The sequence below is a fragment of the Podarcis bocagei genome, assembly GCF_964188305.1.
Source record: "Podarcis bocagei genome assembly, chromosome: 1".
Taxonomy (NCBI): Eukaryota; Metazoa; Chordata; class Lepidosauria; order Squamata; family Lacertidae; genus Podarcis; species Podarcis bocagei.
In genome coordinates this window covers 57518168-57534983 of record NC_138125.1, presented here as the reverse complement: position 1 = coordinate 57534983, position 16816 = coordinate 57518168, and positions in this window count along the sequence as shown.

Below are 16816 nucleotides of genomic sequence, written 5' to 3'. Positions count from 1 at the left end.
GCATTCCCATGTAGCTCCCCTCCCCGCAGTCATTCCCCTCAGTTGTGTGTGCTCTATGGCCTCTCCTATGCCCCTATGCTAGATTGCTGGCCTCAAGTGCAGTGAAGGATTCCATTCTGTTGACAGTTTCAAAAGAAGATTCAAATGCCTGTATATTGAATGGAGTGGAGCATCTTGCCTTTCAGCTTAGGCAACAAATGCTCTAGAGGTTAGTCTATAGAAGATATTTTTTCAGATTATATATCCACCAGGGTCTCAGATCTTATTGTTTCTTCCTTTCTTTGTATGGTCTTTTATGTAGTTATCAAAGTGGATCATGGGAAACTTCCTGAAGAGTGAGGGCAATGCCACCACCAACTCCCACTTTACAGAAGAATATGGAGGACCTAAGCTGATGTTTTAGACGTCCTGTTGAAGGGATGTCCCTCGTTTCAAGGCATCGCAGCTCCACAGAACAAGATCAACATCTCTTCTTTCAAAATAATGTGCTTCTATATAAATGACAGTGTTTTGGAGTTTTGATATTTTGACTTGACAGCTCTATTTCCAGCACCCCTCAGAGTGACAGAAGCAATGGGCTTCACAAATATGGTAACATATGTAGGAGTGCTAGGCAGTTGAAACCTGGAGGGAGCTATAAAAAGAAGAAAATGCACTTTCTCTAAAGTCCTTTTTCTGCATTCCAAATAGAGCCATCGTTTGCATCCTGTGAAACTGTTTCCCTGACTTATGATTGCTTTGAAGAAGATGGGAATATCTCTGAACATTCATGCAGTGCATCAGTTTTAAAATGACAAAGTCTTAGGCCACCTGAAAGACCAAAAAATACATCAAGTGGTCTAGAAACTTGCTTGGTGTGTGTGTATATATGTATAGATGGACAGATATGTGGATAGATAAATACAGACTGGGTGAAATGTTTTATCCAATAGGTCTCAAAATGCAAAGGAAATATAAAATAAGTAGAAGACTGCTACCTTCCTATGCAAAGCAGAGATGGATTCCAGGAGTAGTCAGACCACAGAAAGCTGTTTTTTGTTTTTTTGGTTGTTGTTGTTGTTTAATTATCAAAGCTTTATTTGTTTTTGCACATTTTGGCCAGTTGGAAATAACGTAGCATTGATTAAAAGCACATTTTGCTTAAAGTAAGTCAAGTGAGTCATGGGGTTGATGGCAAAGCTGTGAGGAGAATCAGAACTTACAGGGTTAAACAGGTCTGTGTGACGTCTCACATTCTGAGGCGTGGTTATGTTCACATACGGGAATCTTTCTTCGTGTGTGAGTTCCTTTCGTTTTTGGCTGAGAGACGAAAGAAATGCCTGCTCTCTCGCCGGGACAGATTTATGATGTTTTTCTTCTCATTAAAGGCTGTTAGAGATGGTGCCAAAGAAGGATAGAACTTTCTTTATGTATGCAACAACAGCAGCAAGACTACTCATCGTGAAGTATTGGAAGACCCAGGAGCTACCCACACTGGATGAATGGCAGATGAAAGTGATGGACTACATGGAATTGGCAGAAATGACTGGCAGAATTCGTGACCAGGGAGAAGAGTCGGTGGAGGAAGACTGGAAGAAATTTAAAGACTACTTGCAGAAGCACTGTAAAATTAAGGAATGTTAAAATGATGTTTGATTGAAAAGAAGTGGTATTGGTAAAAAGATTTTCAAGAAAATGTAAATGGGGATTGATAAAGGATAAATGCTAGAGGGTAAGGATTTGCTGAATTTAATATCTGAACAGGAATACAAAATAGGAGGTGTGAGGAGGTCAAGAAACTAGTGAATGAAGTATAAGAGATGAAAATATTAACCTATTTTCTGTTCTGCTTTTTGGTTTTTCTTTTCTTTCTTTTCTTTTCTTCCTTCCTTTTTTGCTAATTGTTTTTTACTGTGTATTACTGTGTATTTTTTATCTGCTTTCTTCTTGTATGTTTTTATTCTTGAAGTTCTTCTTATGTTTAAATTTTGAAACTTTTTATTGTTTGTGAAGCTTTAATAAACATTATTATTATTATTTTTTTAAAAAAGGCTGTTAGAGATTAGCAAGAAGCCTGTGAACAGTCTGATTTATTATCCACACACAAGGCAACATTTTCTGCCACTGCGGAACTCTGCTAAAGAGCTGCAAAGTGAGCTCAAGTTTTTTCTATCAGCACAGGTGTCCATCGGCACAGGGGAAGTGTGCCGGGCGTCATCTTATCTCAGCAAAAGCATAATTTTCCAAGTACTGCTCTTCCAAGTAGATATGGCCTCTGTGTATGTGTGTCTTCTTCTTAATGGAAGATGGCAGACAGCAGTGCTCCACCAGCTGTCATTGCAGCTTTGATAGCAACAGACAGCCCAGCAACACCAATTGACTGAAGCGCGGCAACAGCGCTCCCAGCTGCTACTCCTCCACCATTGGTGTTGGCCGCTGCTGACATCATTTTTGCAGCCAGAGAGCCAGCTGCAATTCCAGCTCCAGTGAAACCCACTGCTCCCAGTGCTGCTGGAACAGCAATCATGGCCACTGCAAAGCCGGCTACATCTCCCAAGACCATACCTGGAACATCCACCATGTTGGCTTTAAGAGACCCACTCCTCTCCTTGTTAGACTGAGTCAGAGTACTGGTCCATTGTGCTCAGCACTGTATACATTGAGCCCCATCTGGAGATACTGGGAATTGAATTTAGGACCCTCTGCATGAAAATAAGACGTTCTACCCTTCCTTTTATGTTTTCCCCAGTGTCACAGCAGCTAGAGGACCCAGCGTGCACCCAACTGGTAGGCCCAGGCAAAGAGGCATAAAAGCTTTTTTTGGTTCTTTAATGGTGAATCTAAGTTTTTGACCTGAAATCACCACCAAATCATAGTACAAGGCACAGCATATAGACCAAATGTGCAAAGAGGGTTTGTTTTTTGCAAGGAAGTTGTGGCGAACCCTCTCAAATCCACACTTCCCGAAGCAATGTGAAAATCAAAACACAGCCATCTTTTGAATTTTCCACTAATCCAAATTTTTCAAGGCTCTCCTCACTAATATTTATAAAAAGGCATATATTAGGCAAAAGTGTGTATAAAAATAAACATATTAGTGAAAATAACTTTCAAAATTGCAGTACAAATCAGGATAAAATGCTTGCAAAAATGTGTGCATTGGTCCATACTAGAAAGATTATGCCAGATGCCAGCTCAGTCGGCTCTCTGGTGCTGTTGACAGGCAACTTCAAGGCTCTTTCTCTCTCTCCTCATAGTTCTTTGTCTTCAAAATGGACTTGAACTTGACAGCCCCTTCAAACAGAGGAGCACCTGACATCCCTGCAAAGGAAAGGAGCATCTTCTGAGATGTAGGATATATGGTCACCTTAGCCAAGCTATGGGCTGCTTCTTCACATGTAAGCATGGTTTTCTTGGTAGAATGATTAAATTTTTAGCATTAGCTCACATAAAAAATGCTTAAGAAGGCCTAATATATCTCAGTGAAGGTAAACATTGCATGTAAAAGCTATGATGTATTTATTTATTTAAAACCCATATCCCCTAGTTCTTTGCATCGTTTCATTTGACTCCACGCATTTTTGATATGTCAAGCAATCATCCAGTAATAACAGCTGCATTTAAGATGAAAGGAGTGAGCAAAAATTTGATTGCTTAACCAAAAAAAGCTATTTGGCAAGGGGGCAGGGAGGGGATTTAAATATTTTCCCCCTCCTTCCACTTCAATCCCCAGTTTAATTTCTTGCAGCAGTGCCATTTGCTTTTGCCTTTCTTACATATGGAAAAATTCCTCATGTTAATGAAAATCATTATACTAGCAATATACTGCAGTATTTGTTTGCCTCCTTGAAAACAAAGGAAATGTTGCCCCTTGCTCCCCAGGCAAGGAAGAAGATGACTTTCTCCCCATTTCGAAAGATTTTGAAATGTGTAAGGAGTGTTTAATATTTGTCCAGCGTACAGTTCTAATATTGACTGATTCCTTTGGAAAGCGGCTTTACGTGCCGTTCTGGAGCTGCTTTACTCATGAGGAAGTTTGTGAATTCAGGGCTATGTGACAGCTCGGAGGGAGGCTGGCATTGTTTTTCTGAGTCTGGGTGGGAGCTTTTCTGGGCCCTGCCTTTCATCAAGAGTGTGATGCTTTTCCTTGGGAAATGTAGAGGCAGCAACATAGGCAGCTGCTGGTAGTGGCCAGCCTATATTAGGGAGAATGTAAGGTTAAGCTTAGAATTCTACAAGGTAGGATTAGGCAGTATGTGGACCAATAACTCCCAGAAGTGCAAGCTGGATTTCGAAGGGGCAGAGGAGACCAAATTGCAAATATGCGCTGGATTATGGAGAAAGCTAGAGAGTTCCAGAAAAAAAATCTACTTCTGCTTCATTGACTATGCAAAAGCCTTTGACTGTGTCGACCACAGCAAACTATGGCAAGTTCTTAAAGAAATGGGAGTGCCTGATCACCTCATCTGTCTCCTGAGAAATCTCTATGTGGGACAAGAAGCTACAGTTAGAACTGGATATGGAACAACTGATTGGTTCAAAATTGGGAAAGGTGTACGACAAGGCTGTAAATTGTCTCCCTGCTTATTTAACTTATATGCAGAATTCATCATACGAAAGGCTGGGCTGGATGAATCCCAAGCTGGAATTAAGATCGCCGGAAGAAATATCAACAACCTCAGATATGCAGATGACACAACCTTGATGGCAGAAATTGAGGAGGAATTAAAGAACCTTTTAATGAGGGTGAAAGAGGAGAGTGCAAAATATGGCCTGAAGCTCAACATCAAAAAAACGAAGATCATGGCCACTGGTCCCATCACCTCCTGGCAAATAGAAGGGAAAGAAATGGAGGCAGCAAGAGATTTTACTTTCTTGGGCTCCATGATCACTGCAGATGGTGACAGCAGTCACAAAATTAAAAGACGCCTGCTTCTTGGGAGAAAAGCAATGACAAACCTAGACAGCATCTTAAGAAACAGAGACATCACCTTGCTGACAAAGGTCCATATAGTTAAATCTATGGTTTTCCCAGTAGTGATGTATGGAAGTGAGAGCTGGACCATAAAGAAGGCTGATCGCCGAATAATTGATGCTTTTGAATTATGGTGCTGAGGAGACTCTTGAGAGTCCCATGGGCTGCACGAAGATGAAACCTATCCATTCTGAAGGAAATCGGCCCTGAGTGCTCTCTGAAAGGACAGATCCTGAAGCTGAGGCTCCAATACTTTGGCCACCTCATGAGAAGAGAAGACTCCCTGGAAAAGACCCTGATGTTGGGAAAGATTGAGGGCACAAGGAGAAGGGGATGACAGAGGACGAGATGGTTGGACAGTGTTCTCGAAACTACCAACATGAATTTGACAAAACTCCGGGAGGCAGTGGAAGACAGGAGTGCCTGGCGTGCTCTGGTCCATGGGGTCACAAAGAGTCGGACATGCCTAAACGACTAAACAACAACAAAGGGTAAACAGAAGCAGTGAGATTTAGCTGGCCTTTCCTATATCTGTTGTTCATGAAAATAGTTCTCATCTCACTTCCTCATCTTATTTCCTCACTGATGAACATGATGACCTAATTTGATGACTGCTGGCTGTAGTCTCTAAAGCATCCTTGTGCTCCAGCCTGTCTCCACTCAGCTGTGGGGCTTTTCACTATTATTCCTTAATACCTGGGTTTAGAATGTTAGCATCAGATCTGAGAGCTGCACAATCAGACAGAGAAATAAAGACCTGTGCATCATTTGTGCAGGGGGTGGGGGTGGGGTTGCTCAGCACACTTATAACTTGGGGTACATTCCCTAGCACCAGGATCCCATTCTATTAACTACAATCTCATGAGTCATGAAATAATTCTCTATTTTAATTCTGAAATTGCATTTTGAAATTAAGCTGTATTCACACTGGGACTTTTCTACTATGCCCTCAAATATTATTTACTATTTTTAAAACAAACAAACAAACAAACAAACATAACATAACATAACATAACATCCTTATTGAAATAAAAGCTCTATAAAGCTTGCTGATTACTTGGTAACTATTTGGTTGATCCAAATAAAGCTGTTATCCTGTTTTTGCTAGTGATCAATGCAGCTGAAAACATTATATAAACAAACACATTCACTCTAAAGCTTTCTTCTGGCCTTGTTCATTGCACATTCATGAAGTACCTCTGCAAAGTCTTTCCCTCCCCTTGAATATCCACTTAACCTCAGCTGGCTTAACTATTCTTGCTGTGCCTTTCTATGTGTAAACTGGACATGTACTCACTTCGAGAAGGGCATGTAAATCTTAACCAACAGCAATAGCAATGGGTCTTATTGTTCCTTGGATCAATGTCCCTGATTTATTATGTTTGTCCCTCCCTCTTGTCTTTGCACAAGTCTGTGAGTAGTCATTCTTGAGAGTTTATATCTCATTTCTTTCTCTCAAACAAGCGCTACATTTTTTGCACAAACACCCGCTCTTCATTCTAGAGAAGCGACTCATTGGTTAGAATATTGCTCATTCTCCAACAATACTTCTGATTTATCTCTAGCAAAGGTCACAGGATTTGGACAATAGGTGCACAGTGGCAGGGAAATAAGTTTCCATAAAAATAGTCCATCATGATCTACAGTTGGCCTCAGTTTTTCCTCACTCATGGTGATGGGGTGAACTGGGAGAGCCCTGCATCTCTAGCCTCCCTTCCCTCTATGCTTAGATCAGAGGAGATTAGAAGCACTTGGTCCTCATCCTCCTCTGATTAATGAGCACTTACACTTCATAATGTGGGTGCCCTTTGAGGGATCGCGTGTGGTGCTACAGTTCCCAGGGAGCTTAGCGGTAAGGGGGGGCTGGCTTGCCTCTCAGTGTTATTATTCAGAGGCTCATGCCCAGCCTTAGTAATTAGGCTTCTTGCTGGTGCCCAGCCTCATTTATAAATAGGGGGTGGAGCCGACAACAGCCAGGCAGTTGGCTCTGGAGATTCACCCTCCCTCCCCTCCCTTTGTTTAGTGTTTTCTTGTTTGCAGGTTAACTTTTCCTTCCTGTTTAGTGGGTGCTGCTGTGGTCTTTGACCAGTCGCTGTTGAAGGACCGGGAAGAAATATTTCTGCATTGGCAGGTTTTGTCTTCCCCGTAGCAATTCATCACAACTTTGGCGGTTATGGCCTTGGGTGGAACCCTTTAGTCTTTTCTTCCCTATTTTTTTTTGGGGGGGAGGCGTGAAGTCGTGACTGACCCCCCTGCGGCGGCAATTCCAGGCTCCCCCTCTTAAAGGGGTTATATATATGGGTGTCACTGGCCATACACTGAAAGGTCATCAGTGAACTACCCTGTGTGCAGGGATATGGGCTTGGCTGCCTGCTACACTTACGTCTTGCAGAGCACCTCCATATCCTATTGACCCTGATGAGCGCCATTTCCCCCCGGCTGAGGAGATGGAAGGGATACACACCCAAGGCCTAAGCCAAGGTCTTCCTACATTTGGAAGTTTAATAAAGTTGTGGCCTAATTTTAAATCCATAACATTGTCAGAGTCCTTATTCCTTTCTTATGATCCCTGGGGGCTGGGGCTGTTGTGCCTGGTTGCACAAAGCATTGCAAATACCATCAGAACGTCTGCCAGTGCCGGATATTGAAATCTCTAGATCATAGAAGGAAAAATGTGAGAGGAAACAAATTCTTCCTTTGCTACTATGCTAACATAGGAGAGATAATAATAATAACAATATAATAATAATAATAATAATAATAATAATAATAATAATAATAATAACAACAACAACAATAATAATTTATTATTTATACCCTGCCCATCTGGCTAGGCTTCCCCAGCCACTCTGGATGGCTTCCAACAAAATATTAAAATACAGTAATGCATCAAACATTAAAAGCTTCCCTAAACCACTACGATAATTTGTTTAAGGAACACATCTGATCTCCATATGTACTGAGACTGGTTTGTGTTCCATGTGTTTACCTGACAGGTGTGTGTCTCATGTCCTACAAGACAGTGGTGCTGCTAGTGCTGTTATTGTGTACATTTCAGGTCCTTCAAATGTAGCAACTCTGCCTTGAACTTTCAGGGTACAGAGCAAAAGCACTGAAAAAGAAATCCACAGTACACCTTCCATTTGGCACATTTCACTGAATTTTTAGGTAGGAACTTGGGAGTTCATTGCATGGAATAAATGCTCACATTTGATTTATAAATCTGGGAAGTGCTATTACTATTTCCACTCTATTTTGTATTTGTTTGTCTGAAACTAAATATCTAGAGAAAAGCAGCAGGTGGACAACAAAGAATATATATAAGTTCAGAGAATGAAATCAGACCCGTGAGACATCTTTCAGATAAGAAAGTGAATCACAATAGCCAAATAATAATTCACTATCACTTCATTTGGAATTATGCTGCAGTGGATTTCCCCCTATTGTTTTGAGGTTTAAGATTATACTTCAATGTATAAAGCCTATGCTACAAGTGTTCTTTGCAGAGGCTGATGTAACAAAGACAGCGAAAGTATTTCCAGCATTCCAATGGTGCTTGTGAAGCGCTTGCATCATTGAGCCCTTTAAACTGAATAACACACCAAATCACTTTGTATAATAAGAGGGAAGCAAGAGCAGCTTGCTGGTGATCTTTGGGACCCAGGAAGCTGCCTCATATCAGCTCAGGATTGTATCCACGCTAGCAATGGCTTTCCAAGGTTTCAGATGGGGTCTTTTAAGAGCATAAGAATATAAGACAAGCCTGTTGGCTCAGGCTAATGGTCTATCTAGCCCAACATCCTGTTGCCAAGGTGGCTGCCCAGATGTTTGTGAGAAGCCTGCATGCTGGACATGACAGCAGAAGCACTCTGCCCATTTGCGATTCCCAGAAATTGGTATTCAGAGACATGAAGCCTCTGACAGCAGAGCCATTGACCTCCATGTCCTTTCTAAGCCCTACTTGGCAAAGGAGAGGATTGCACCTGAGAAATCATTCAAAACATATGTTCTGCCAGTAAGCGAATGCTTCCCACCATCTTTTGCCAGTGAGAAACAAAAATACCCGTGTGGTGGAGGTACGTTTCCCTGCCCACAACATAATGCACCTGCTAATGAGAGTGAAATTTATGTATCTACCAAGAGGGGCTAATGCTAAGTGAGAAATGAAAACATGGGAAGATAGAACAAAGAAAGATTACTACTCAGAATATTTGTCCATCTAGCCAAGAATCAAGATGATAAAGAATATTTCAGCTCTTCTGTTGCAAGGCATGATCCAGTTCAAGGTTAATCACTTGTAAGTCCAATTTATTCCACTATGACAGTTAAAGACATCCTTGATCTTCTTTTAGACAGGAATGCACAAACACCATCCTGAGAATTTTGGATCTACTGACCAAAGTAGTTGTTGTTCTGTCATTCAGAATTCCTTAGTTCATCTGAAGTTGGAGCTTATAATATAATTATGCTTCTGCTTCAATAAAAATCTAGCAGAAACAGCAAAAAAGTGTGCAGCTTAATTAGAGAAGTTCTAGCAGAAAATCTGCTTTGCATCCAAAAGGTTCCAGGTTTAAACCCTAGCACCTTCACAAAGGGTTGGGATTGTCCCCTGTCTGAAACCCCAGATAATTACTGCCAGGTAGCGTGGACAATATTGACCTAGAAGGACTAGTGGTTGACTCCATATAAGGCAGCTTCCTATGTGCTTAAATTCCTGAAAAATTTTGCTAGAGTATTTCACCTGAGGAAAAACACCCAAACTTACTTTGATTTTAGCAAAGTTTCAATGGCAATTAATAATTTGGGGCTGTGCCCAATGTTTGGTGAATGAACCAAATATATGTGGATATAACTGGTGCACGCAATATCTGTTCATCACTTGAACAACACAGCAGCTTTGGAAACGTTCCTCAGACAAATTTGACTGAAATTCTGCATTAGACATGAATTCATTTTCAGTGAAAGGTAAGGTTACTGGGATCTTTTTGTCTATCATATAGATAATCAAGTTTTCTGAAATTCATATAGAGAAATCTAACAAGTATCTGGAGTCTGCAAAATTATGGAAAGAGCATAAAGTCATGGAAAGCCATCAAATTGGCATACCAACATTTCTCTGAAGGTTAAAGTTCACAATACAGTATTAAAGTCACACTGAATTTGATATTACAGACATGAGAAGCAATGTCAATAGTACAGCTGCCCTTATAACGTTTTAGCGCCGAAAGGTAATTAAATGCCTTGGATAAAAAAGTAATAAAAAAACCTATCAATTCACCCTGACTACTAATTAATTGGTTAAAAAGAAATGTGATAGCACCTACTTAATCTCTTACAGGAAACAAATCAAGAAAAGTAAGTATATGGAGAAAGGAAAATGCAAATGTAAATGACACCACCATTTTATCAATGCATACCATTTTCTTCATTTAGCTGTCCTATTTCACAAGGAAGGTGAGAACATGTGTCCCTTTGTAACATTTCAGTTTTTTAATTTAAATATAGAGAGAAAATGAAAAATAGCAGCTGAAAACAATATAGATAGATCACAAATGTTTTCAAACTATGTCACGCCAAAAGAATACAGCTAAAATAATATTGTATTATCTTGGAAAGTCAAATGCATTCCTAGATTGCAGCAGTGTTCCTGAAAAATAACCCCGAGTACCTTTTTTTTTCTTTTAAAAACCATTTCTAACTGGTTCAGAGCAGGCACTCTCAAGAGGCAAACCATTGACTGTTTGCTGTTCCTTACAGATAAAGAATATATTCAGTCTCAGTGACTGTTAGCCAGGATGGCTATGTTCTCCCACAAAGGATACTGCAAAGTTGGATGGAGAGCAACTCCTCTATGAAGAAAGGTTGCCGCATTTGGGACTTTTTAGTTTCGTTTAGAGAAAAAGTGAGTAAGAGGCAACATGATGGAAATTTATAAAATTATGCTTGGCATGGTGAAAGTGGACAGAGAAAAGTTTTCCCTTCTCTCATAATACTAGAAATTATGGACTTCCAATGAAGCTGAATGTTGGAAGATTTGGGACAAATTAAAAAGTATGGTACTTCTTCATACAGCACAGAAACTTGCTCCCAAAGGAGACAGTAATGGCCACCAACCCTAGATGGCATTAAAAGAAGATTAGACAAAATCATGGAGGAGAGAGCTATTAATGGCTCCTGGCCACTACGGCTATCCTCTATCTCCACAATTTGAGGCAGCAGTGTTTCAGAACTACCAGAGTGGAGAGTGCTCTTATGCTCAAATTCTGCTTGCAGGTTTCCCATGGGCATCTGTTTGACCACTGTGAAAACAGGATAGTGGGCTATTGGTCTGATCCAGCAGAGCTGCTATGATGTTCTTATGTTTACTGTCTTTTTGAATAGTCCATATGTTACAGCCCTGGAGTAGAAAGCAATGTGCAGCTATAACCTACATATACGGTGTGCTCATGTGTGTTGTTAAACAACTACTTGAGTATCAATTAAATACTTTATGCTCATTTACGTTCCTTGGTTTTGTAAACTCTTTTTAGGTCATCACTCAAAAGTTTCACATTCATTCTGGATGGGCAACAGCTGTCCCCCCCCCCATTGTGCAATAAAAAAACAACTGATTCTACAAACCTCTTCGCCAACATTGTTCTATTGCTGGAATGAAATTGAGGGGCTTTTCATTTGACAGTATCAACTATTCATCAGCAGCCCCCGGGCCTACACCATGCGTTGTTGCACGCTGTTCAATTTCCCAGTGCCAACGCACGATCGTTTTCAAGGCGGTTACTTTCCTCAACAGCAACCGTAAAATACTTGTGAAACATAGCCTCGCTTATGGAGGGCTTGTCTTGACAGAAATAATCCTTACCTGCCCCTTTCTCCAGCAAAAAACAAAAGCGAAGCAAAATGGCTAAATGAAAGGGAAATGGATGAGACGAGAGCATTGCACAGTGACTTCACTGCCCATCAGTCTTTAAGGGTTCTTGGTGCACCCTCAGCCGGTCATCATCAGACTGATGGCTGACTGATAAATTTATCCATGGAACAAAAGACCATGCTGCCAGAAAAAGGTATCTCAAATAAGCCCTGACTGAAAGCACCAAGCAAGTGAGCAAGCCATAGCAGGTATTTATCTGAAATAAGATCTGGCAGAGCTCCACTAATATTTCACAAGATAAAGTTCTTTCTTTCCCTGCCTTAAACTGCAGCAGTAATGGAGGTTTAAATGACATGGCTATTTAGTTACCAACAGAAGGCTTTCCTTTTAGTTAGTATTAAATGCAAAGGGAAAAAAGGCACTTCATTCCCCCCCAGGGCTTCGAACAAAAGATGGGAAGAACAGCAAATCTGCTTCTCAAAACCGACATATACGGCTGGATAAACACTGCAGTTTGCCTCTTTATTTCCCATAAAAGAGAGTGTATTTATGGATACATTCACAGTGGATTAGCCAGCCCTGGCTCCCATGGTATTTACAAATATGTGGACTTAAGGATGTTGCAAAAGTTTGGAAAGTTTCTTGCTCAAAGAAAATCAGAATGGTTTCATCAGAAAGAAACCAAATGAAATTTCTTGTTTGAAACTTCTTTCAGGATGTTCCAGTCCTTTACTATAAGGCAGGCCAGAAGAACTAATTTATTGATAATTTACTTATATCAAGATTTATATGAACATTTTTAGCCCCCCTTAAACCCTGCCCTGAGCATCTCACAAATGCACGCAAAACAGTAATGCTAGAATCTCTTTAAAATAGCAACCAACCTACTAACTGCAGAGGCCTGTACCATTTTGGCTTTTTTGTTACAAACATAAGAAGCTACCTGAGGTGGCTGGAGCCCAACTGCTCTAGCACACCATCCAAAACAGGGGGATGTCATAGGGAAAACAATCAACTCCGTCATGGAAATGTGGGCATCTATGCAGACACTACTTATGTGGTATCCCCAGTTAAGACAAATGGAACCGCCACAAAAACATGGCATACTCTCCAACATTTTTCCAATGAAAATAGGAACATCCTATTTCATAATAGCAATAATTTTAGTATTTATATCCTGCCCATATGACTGGGTTGGTATATAAATCTGGTTAAATGGAATGAAATACTCTCAGTGAGTCCCTCTCAGAGGTCAATGGGCCCTGCTCATTAGACCATCACTGTCCACTCTGCTCTATACTTTTGTCAGTAGCTACTAGCTTAACTTTTAGGAAGTTGCCCCATTTTGAGTGATATCATTTGCTCATCAAGCTCAGCACTGTTCCCATTTACTGACAACAGCTCCCCACAGTTTCAGATGGATGGTTTTCCCCAGCCCCACTGAAGATACCAGGATCTGAGCATTCAAAGTTCGTGAGCATGGCCTCTGCAACAAAACAAGGACCCTTTTAAACAGAATCTTTTTATGTGTTTAAAGGTGTTGCCCATGTTCTTTCAAATTTCTTATTCTTCCCTCAATTAACCTAGAAGACTTTTCGTGCCATGTTACATTTTAGATTTTGCCCATGGTCATGCACAACAGCATTCCAGTCTGTCTTTGTGCTACTGCAATCTAAATAATAATTAGTTATTTTTTCCCCTTCCTCTTTCATGGGCTAATGACCTTACTTTCCTGTTCTCTCTTTCTCATGGATTCCTATATTCAGGTTAAAGAGGCTTTAGATTAAATTAAACCGAATGATGGTTCTGCTCGAGTAGAATGTTAATATGCCTTAATTGAAGTGCTTTGTTATTGTTTTCATCCTTATGTTTCTTACAGTGACATTGGGAGGTTTAACATGAATGACCTTCCAATAAATCCACATGAAATCTGCTCATTTCTCATGGAAATTTATTATTATAAAACACACACACATGCTGTAAATTCAGTTAATGGTAGAAAATCAAAACAAATATTAGGTATGATCTTTCTGAAACATATTAAAATGTTTGTGATAGAAAAGCTGTCAATGCCAAATTACATGTGACATGAATAGAGTGAAAGAAATGAACATGCACGTTTTATTTCTTTTGAAATGAGACCCAAGAAGGACTGGGACCATGGGGCATAGAGAGGAGCATTGAGCTCTTTCCTCCTACCATAGTCTTAACAAAAATCGTGCAACCTTCCCATAACTATGGCAATGGGAGAATCCTTTACAGATTCCTTAATACTGCTGGGGAGGGGCAGATATTATTTCCAGGACCCCATAGGGAGCAGTGTTCAGCCCAGACACTGAGGTCCAGCTCTGAGGGCCTTTTGGCGGTTCCCTCACTGCAAGAAGTAAGGCTACAGGGAACCAGACAGGGCCTTCTCGGTAGTGGCACCCACCCTGTGGAACACCCTCCCATCAGATGTCAAGGAAATAAACAACTATATGACTTTTAGAAGACATCTGAAGGCAGCCCTGTTTAGGGAAATTTTTAATGTTTGATGTTTTATCATGTTTTTAATATTCTGTTGGGAGCCACCCAGGGTGGCTGGGCCTCTGGGGAGACCTGCCAGATGGGTGGGTATAAGTAATAAATCATCATCATCATCTCTTTACCACACACACAGCGTGGCTCAATCCTGCTAAGGCCACACTGATATTTCAATTTATTTATTTTAAAAAACCCACATTATGTCAGTCATATATGGATCTGTGTTAGTGATTGGGTTGAGGCCTTAGAATGACCTAAAGGAAGCCTCAGTATCCTGTTATATATTTAATAGACCCTTGACAGATGAACTTTATCAGATCTTTTTCAGCATGGATTGCAGTTTTGAGTTTAGGTGCTATATTGTCAAGGTCCAGCACAGTTATTTGTTATTGCTTGTATAAGCTGTCATTACTTATGGATGGATGCATGCACAGACTTGGACTAGACTGCCATTGTGTGGATTGTTTTTGCTGTGAGAGCACATGTCATTAGGTAAAGTGAGGCAGGTGGCGAGTGTTGGAGGACTGAGCCCCTAGAGTTCCCCTAAGCTAGCCCACTGTTGTCAGGCGTTGTAGAAGATGCCGTCTCTTTGATAGTGTAGAAGATAGATCCAATTGCCATTCCGGTTGGTGTCTGGACTTAGAATCTTGTCCTTCAATTCAAGCAGCACAGTGTCATGGTCCTGCCCTGTGTGTGAGAAAAATGTAGGCTTTAAAATGGCTACTGGAGTAAGAATAACATGACATTTTGGGTGTGTGAGAGAATCGTTAGTCACTTTTTTTTGTCTTACAGATAAATCCTAACTACAGAAAGCCTATGCCATAGCCCTGGAAGAGCTCCTTTTTGGGGGACTCATACCGGCTTCAGTTCTGCCAGCTAAATCCCAGGAAAGGGGCTTATGTTTGTGAGAGTTTTTGGCTCAGGCAGGGTGAGGAAAAGCCAAAGATCCACCGAATCTAAAGTTTCTCATCCCAATGGATCTTGGGTTTGGATTGCACTGAAAGTCTATCTGCATTCGTGTTTCATCTGGATTTTTAGTTACTGGCTCGTTGTCTTTTTATGTGTCGTTCTGTTGTTTTTAGTGTGTTTTTATATTTTATTATATGGATTTTCCCCCCTCTTGAGGCTATAATGAAAAGTGATACACATACAAATGCTATCTTCAAAAGATGGGAAAAAAATGTTCCCATGAAAACAAGATGCAGTTAAATGCTGATTTACAGGAACTTTAGGCTAAACCAACACGGTGTCTACATTTATGAAATACCAAGTCTCATTTATGAAATAGCAAGTCTGAGGCAGTAATGATGACTCACAATAAAGGCACTAATACTATAAGGATGGTAATTGAGAGACTAAGAGGTGGCAGTCTTTAATCTCCACTATTAGGTAAAAAAAAAAAAATTAGTAGTTACAGATGAAGCTGGATGACCAATAAAACCCACAAAACTGGTTTGGAACAGTGAGGAGAACTCCAAATTCTGAGGAACTCATACAGAACATAATTCAAGTCTTTCATTTATTTATTTATTTTTGCCATCCTCTCCATTTAAAACAATCCTTTAGTTGCTCCCCTTAAGGATTATTCATCAGGTTGCTTTGTCATTTTAATGTATCTGCTTATTGAATTTATAACCAATATCATAATTACCATGCACAACAAGGTTTGATTTGACATGGAATTGAGCTCAGAATAAACTGAACTACTTTATTTATGTTCAACATATTTATAGCCCATCCTTCATCATGAGAGATTCAAGGGCGGGGTACAGAATGAAAATTGGGCCAAGTGGCTTATCTGGTGGGGCAGAGCTATAGTGTTTGCTTTCAGATATTAGGGTCACTGTCACTTACCAGCAGAGAGAGAGGTGAAGAAGTGGGAAAGTTGGCACAATGTGGATGCACGGGGAAGCCAATCCAGTGCTCGCATTGGTGTGGCCTCACTACACCGTACTTCCTGCTGCATTGCCTGGTAAGTGCCAACCACACTACTTGTGGGGATCTAGTGCTGCCGCTGTAACCCATTGGGTAAGCCACTTCTTTCAGATAAATTATATCCTCTAAAACAATAAATTTTGAATCAACATAAGCAACATAATAAGAGCAGCTAAACTTCAACTAAACTATCGGAACATCAGTCACACATCCTCTCAATGGCAAGCAAGCTGTGAAAGTCTCCACTCAGCTCTAATGTTAGTGTTGGTGACAAGTGTACTTCCAGAAGGGAGGACAAATTTCACAAACTGTTTGGCATTTCAGAGAAGGCCCTTTCCCATGTCACCACATATTTTACATTCTTGATGGTGGCATGCAGAGAAGAATCTTAGGGCATAGGCAGGCTGGTCTACGGGGAGGTGCTATTTTAGGTTTCTGGATCTTAAGTCATTCCATCACCAGTACTTTGAACTAGGTCCAAAAGTGAATAGGCAATAATATATTTGTTGGGTTTTCTTTATCTTGAGGTGGTAAAT